At 45.2% G+C, this 6276-nt stretch overlaps 1 pseudogene; it reads left to right on the top strand.

The window, feature by feature from the left end:
* Positions 1-2712: 2712 nt before the first annotated feature.
* On the top strand, positions 2713-4089 carry LOC144466899 (uncharacterized; annotated as a pseudogene).
* The last annotated feature ends 2187 nt before the right edge of the window (positions 4090-6276 follow it).

The following is a 6276-nucleotide window of genomic DNA, read 5'->3' as shown; positions in this document are numbered from 1 at the left end:
ATTGAGAACACGAGGGACTGTAGCATGTGAGTCCCCACAGATCACATGATTTTTAAAAAACAGAGCAAGAATTGCTCCGGAAATACTGGTGGCAGATTCCAGCTTGAACCGGAATAACGGCAAAAGTCTGCCACCAGTAAAAACGGATTGAAAGGGGAAGGACTATAGAAATGGGTGGAGATCTCTTCGACCTCCACCAGCATATAAGCCAGAGCGCTGAGAGCAGTTTTTCAGTCATCCTCCGGAGGCTGACTCGTGAGTTTGTCTGTGTTGTTGCCTGTGAACACAATAAACTCGATTGCACCAGATTCTGCCTATCTCCAGTGTTTTTCTAAATACCTGCCAGCTGAACCTAAGATACTGAATTGACAACAGAAGACATTTTAAAAAAAGCAAGGAGGACAGGGTCGGGAGCCATCAGGCCCAATTCCAGGCCCCGATTTCCGTCACCTCAAAACGAAACGATCCTCACAGAGACGTCTGTGTTGTTTGCCGTGCACGGTCTCCTCACTCGGGATGGGGAGTAGAAACTCCGCTGAGGCTCGGCCTCTGGAGGGTCCGGTCGTGGATGTAATGAGAAGGAAATATGGGGATAAAAGTCTAAAATATTTAAATGTCTGGACAGCTGAGTTTGGGTTTCCCAATAAGGGGATCCCTCAGTTTAAAAAACATATCAAAATTAGAAGAAAACCTGAAGGGCAAAGAACAAGAAATGAGAAGGAAAAAGAAAGTTTCTATGAAAAAAAAAAAAAAAAATGAAAAATTGAAATTATAGAAGGTCAAAAAGAATGTTTACAGATGCGGAAAGGAGAAGCTTTAAATGTGAATAGGTTGAAACCAATGAAAAGCAAAATTCACACACAAAGAACACCAGACTTGCAGGTCTCCTCTTCTTTGTTTCCACAGTTGGCGGCTTTGAAGCTGGATCCAGATCTCAACAGCAACCCACCATTTCATCCTTCATTCAACACCTACAGTGGCCTTCAACTACCTGATGAGTCAAGCGATTCTCCAGATGTGTGGGAAATTCATCTCTGCAATTGCTTCTTAAATGGACTAAAACTGGACATTGCCTCAGCTGTTACAAGTGCCTGCATCGTTTGGAATGATGCACGCCTGTCCGAACTTCGCAGACACACCATACATGCCCATGACCAAATACCCTAAGATAAAGAAAAAAAAAGAAGAGACAACACAGAAGGAGCTTCACATGGCAGCAATAACCATGTATAACACAGTTATACAACATGGACAACCAGGTCATGAACTTAGAGGGAAAGAACGCGGCCGACACAAGAACTGGGGAAGAAAAACTCCAAATGATGTCTGTTTCCTCTGTGGCCAACGTGGACATTGGAGACGTGATTGTCACAGAAATACCTCATCAAACCTCAGTACACAAGTCGGACTGAAAATGGATGGGGGTTGTTGGAGAGATGGACTCCTGCTGACAAGCCAAGCCAACTTGTGGGGCCGGAAGAAGGTACTGCACCACACACACACACACACACACACACACACACTGAGCAGATTAATACACAAGCTATTGAGAATTCAGACAACACATATGCAGTTGCTCCAACATATGTTCACTACACATCTGATCATTTCAACAAGTTTCCACAACATACATTGACCATCACAGAACAAAATGTTGTATTCTTAGTTGACTCAGGAGCCACACATTTCTGTGATAGAAGTTTGAGAATTCACTAAAAAACCAAAATTAAGTGGAGATTATGTGTACTCTGTTGGTTCATCAGGTCAAACAATTAGAGAAAGCATTACTATCCCACTCAAATGTGCGGATGAGTCAAATACAAGCTCCAAACATGCCTTCTTGCTCTCTGAAGTCTGTCCCATTAACCTGATGGGCAGGGACTTGATGTGCAAATTAGGCCTTTGTCTGATCTCAACCCCAGACGGTGTCAAAGTTCACAGACTATCGGATCTAGAGCCAAATTTTTCACACTCCTTTGTTCACCACACCCCAGACCTACAGTATGCATATCAATGGAAATTGCAACCATCAGCTGCCTCTGAGACTGTGACTTTAGCTAGAGAAACAGTTTCATCAGCTACAATAGATAGAGGACCCGCATTGCACCTCTCATGTGTCACCAGGACCTGATGAGCCATATGAGGAAGGTTGGTTGAGGGAGAGATTTGACAAACTCACATTGACACACATTTATTGAACACAACACAAGTGTGCTATATCAGTCTCTCTCACACCAACTCAATGTAACATATACCATGGACCATTCAGTCCCACACCTCACACTTGCAAAACACACAGATAACGGGGAAGATTTGGGCCCATTTATAAAATCATGTCAGCGCGCAGCCAATTGGCAAGAAACATCTGATCGATCTATTTTATTTTCACCAACACTGCAGTGCTACTCTAAAACTTTAACATCTGTTGTGCACACTCAAAGAAAAATCCATCTGGTACCTAAAAGCACTTCTAAATCTTTTTGTTTTTTGTCCGAAGAACAACCTACACAGCCCTACAGGAGGTCCCTAAGACACTGTGGGCTGTCCGTAAGTATGATGTTGGCCTCATCAAAGACTGTGAACCTGTTCTCATTACTCCAAAATCAGACTTTAGACCTTGCAAGACTCAATATCCACTTAAACAAGAAGCCATCGATGGCATAACACCAGTCTTTGAGTCTCTTAAAGCAGCAGGAGTAATTGTTCCCTGTGATGACTCTCCAATGCGCATACCGGTGTTCCATTTTGCTCCCAAACTCAATTGCTGTTTGTAAATGCCTTGCTCATTCTGACCAGTCAGATTCTGTCTCTCTAGGAAACGCAATAGGTGATGCCGCTGCAAAAAGAGCTGCACTCCAATCCACTATCCTTGATCCTTTATTTGTTTCAACCCCAGTCTCTATTCCCAGCTCCCTCACAGCACCGCAGTCCTTTGCCACACCACAGGAAAGGACGCTGTGGAAACGCTGCTGTGCCATGCAGAAAGAGGACGTGTGGTGGGGCCCCGATAACAAACCCTGCCTGCCTAAACATTTCTTTCCCCATTTTGCAAAGCTGACACATGGAATGGATCATGTGTCAAAAGGGGGAATGCTGGATGCCCTAACTCAACATTGGTTCACCAAAGGTTTTTCAGCTTACGCCCAGAAGTTTTGCCAGTCATGTATGGTTTGTGTAACACATAATGCAGGTAAGAACAAAACAATGACACACGCCGCACACCCACCACCAGACAGGCCGTTCGAACATGTAATGATGGATTTCATAGAACTGTCACCAGCAGAAGGGAAGAAATACTGCCTGGTGATGGTTGACATGGGGTCAAAATGAGTTGAAGCTTTTCCAGCAAAACATCAAAGCAGCCAACTGGTAGCAAAGGCTCTGTTAACTGAAATAATTCCCAGATGGGGAATACCAACAAGATTGATCCGTGACAATGGTTCACACTTTGTTAATTCCGCAATAACCCAAATCAGTAAATTCCTTGCAACTGATCTCAGACAACATTGTTCATATCACGCTGCCAATGGAGGAGCTGTCGAACAGGAAAATGGCACCCTGAAATCCAAATTAGCCAAATGTTGTGAGGAAACAGGACTGCCATGGACTAAAGCTCTGCCTATTGCTCTATTACACATGAGAATGAGGAAAAGGTCCAGACTGAACATGAGTCCTTTTGAAATTCTTTTTGGCAGACCTCCATCCCTAGGAGTAGAGCCTGTAACCAGACCACTCCCCTCCACTGGCCTTTGTGAGGATGACATGTTACAGTATTGCAAAAACTTATCATCCTCTCTCTCTCTCATCTCTCAGCAGGTGAAAGCAGCCCTCCCATCACCAGCCTCCACCCCACTCCATGATTTCCAGCCCGGTGATTGGGTGGTGATAAAGGACCTGAGAAGGAAGCACTGGCACTCGAGACGGTGGCGAGGTCCATTCCAGATACTCCTGACAACGCACACTGCCGTGAAGGTCGCTGAGAGAGCAACGTGGGTCCACGCCAGCCACTGCAGGAGGATCCCTGAGCCGACGGAGGAATTCAACTGCCAACCCGGGCGACGTGACGACGGGCGACGCGACGACAGATGACGGACGAACACAGGAGAGAACAACAAGGGATAACTCCGTGAATGCAGCAGACACCAGCTAGACGTGGGAGACCAACTACAACAACCTTCTCGTCCCATCAAATCCGGCATGCACCACCTGATCCTGCTCCTATCATGCTCAGCGATGCTGATAGAAGCCTACACATACGAACCCGCCAAGACTGTCACCCTGACTGAAAGGCAGAGTGCAACATTCACTTGCAACATCTATCCTGAAAGTCGGCGATTTGGTCAAATTCGTGCATATTATGCTGCATATGACAAATATCTGTGCAGAGATCCCTGTGGACCGTACGATTGGTATTTGGTTGTGGCAGCCACGAGCAAAACCCTTGCCCCAAACAAAGACTCTCGTTTCAGCATGACCAAAATCCCACATTCCAACGGAGCATGGATCGTCATCTCTAATGTCAGACCAACTGATGCAGGTGCATATTGGTGTGGAATCGAATATCCAAACTCCGATATGTACAGGCAACTCAGGATCGTGGTCAACGGGCCACCACACTCACATAACGCTCCACTTAACATGCTGCCAAATGTTAAGTCCAGCCCACCAACTCCTGAAATAGATAGCTACCACCCGGACAACTTAAACGTCATGGACCACAGAGGGAACACAGTGCAGCAAGCCCTCAGGCAGTGCAACGACAACAATGCGTGTGCCTTAGCCCTTTTACACAAAAAGGAGGTGTTTGCAAGATACTTAAAGCCTCCTGTTGTTTCTATGTTCCTGATGAATACGAGAACATCACCAACATTATCAAACACATGCAAGATGCCATTAGGCCCCCACCAGCTGCAGATGATTCATGGTTCTCTTGGTTGAAGGTTTGGGGTCAAGAATGGTCATCATGGTTTCTAACAATGATTGTACCGGTCGTAATTATTTTCTTTTTACTCTGCACCATAACCCCCTGTGTGTTGAAATGGCTGTCTACTGTACTTACCAGAAAGGTAATTCAATCTTCCACGTATGTCCATGTGAACGTTAATAGTGACCATCAAATTTCAACTTCAGTTCCTGTCCCTGATCTGCCTCACTACTCCAGCTCAGACTCTGAATTTGATGACGACATTTGGTAAACAATTTTTTTTTTTTTTTTTTGCTTTCTTTACTTTTGTTTTATTTTTACCTCCCTTTTGATGATTATTAGGGACCGAGCCCGAAGGCAGAGGACTGCTCACAGAGCAGTCCTCACCAAAGGCGAGGACCCTCTTGTTTTTGCTGCGTGCGTTTATTAGTGACCGGGCCCAACAGCAGTGGACTACTCACAAAGCAGAGGACCCTCCCTATAGTTTCTGCTGCGTTTATTCCTACAGGCCAGTCCTCACCGAAGGCGAGGACACTATTGTTTTTGCTCCGTTTATTCTTTATTATTATTATTAGGGACCGAGCCCGAAGGCAGAGGACTGCTCACAGAGCAGTGGTGCTGTGGTGTCATATGCCTCCTGCTGATTCTGTTATCATTAGTCATTAGTCAAACTGAGCTTGAAGTGCCTGTGCTGTCACCTAATTACATGGTCATTAATTAGCATAACATTGGCTTCACTCTGACAGACACAAGCCTGTGTGTGTTTGTGTATGTGTGTGTGTGTGTGTGTGTGTGTGTGTGTCGGTGGCGAATTGTGATTTGTGATATTGATTGAGTGATTGATTGATTGATTGTGAGCTGGGGGACGACGGCGAGGGGCCGAGGTCCCTACCAACGCTGCTTTGCAGCTTTAATTAGGGACCTCGGCCTGAAGGGGCGAGGACCCTATTGTTCTTGTAACGTTTTTTATTATTAGGGACCTCGGCTGAAGGGCGAGGACCCTCTTGTTCTTGTAGCGTTTATTATTATTATTATTATTATTATTATTATTATTATTATTGTTTCTTTCTTTCATCCGCCGCGACTTTAAACTGGAATTTGACCCCCTGAACATGCTCCAAAAGTCACCAAAATTGGCACGCATGTCAGGACTGGCGAAAAATTTTATAAAATGATAAAATTAATCTGAAAAGTGCCAAAATGGGCTCTCTAGCGCCACCTAGAAACACAAAAATGGCCGCTGCAGCCAGTAGGAACGTCGTAGGAAGATCAAACCAAAACAGCTGTGTTCGTTTCATCAAGACCTACAAATCACGCGCTCGCACCCATGACCTAAATCCAACAGGAAGTGA

The sequence above is a fragment of the Epinephelus lanceolatus genome, chromosome 14 (genome assembly GCF_041903045.1).
Source record: "Epinephelus lanceolatus isolate andai-2023 chromosome 14, ASM4190304v1, whole genome shotgun sequence".
Taxonomy (NCBI): domain Eukaryota; kingdom Metazoa; phylum Chordata; class Actinopteri; order Perciformes; family Serranidae; genus Epinephelus; species Epinephelus lanceolatus.
This window is presented reverse-complemented; position numbering and strand designations above follow the sequence as displayed.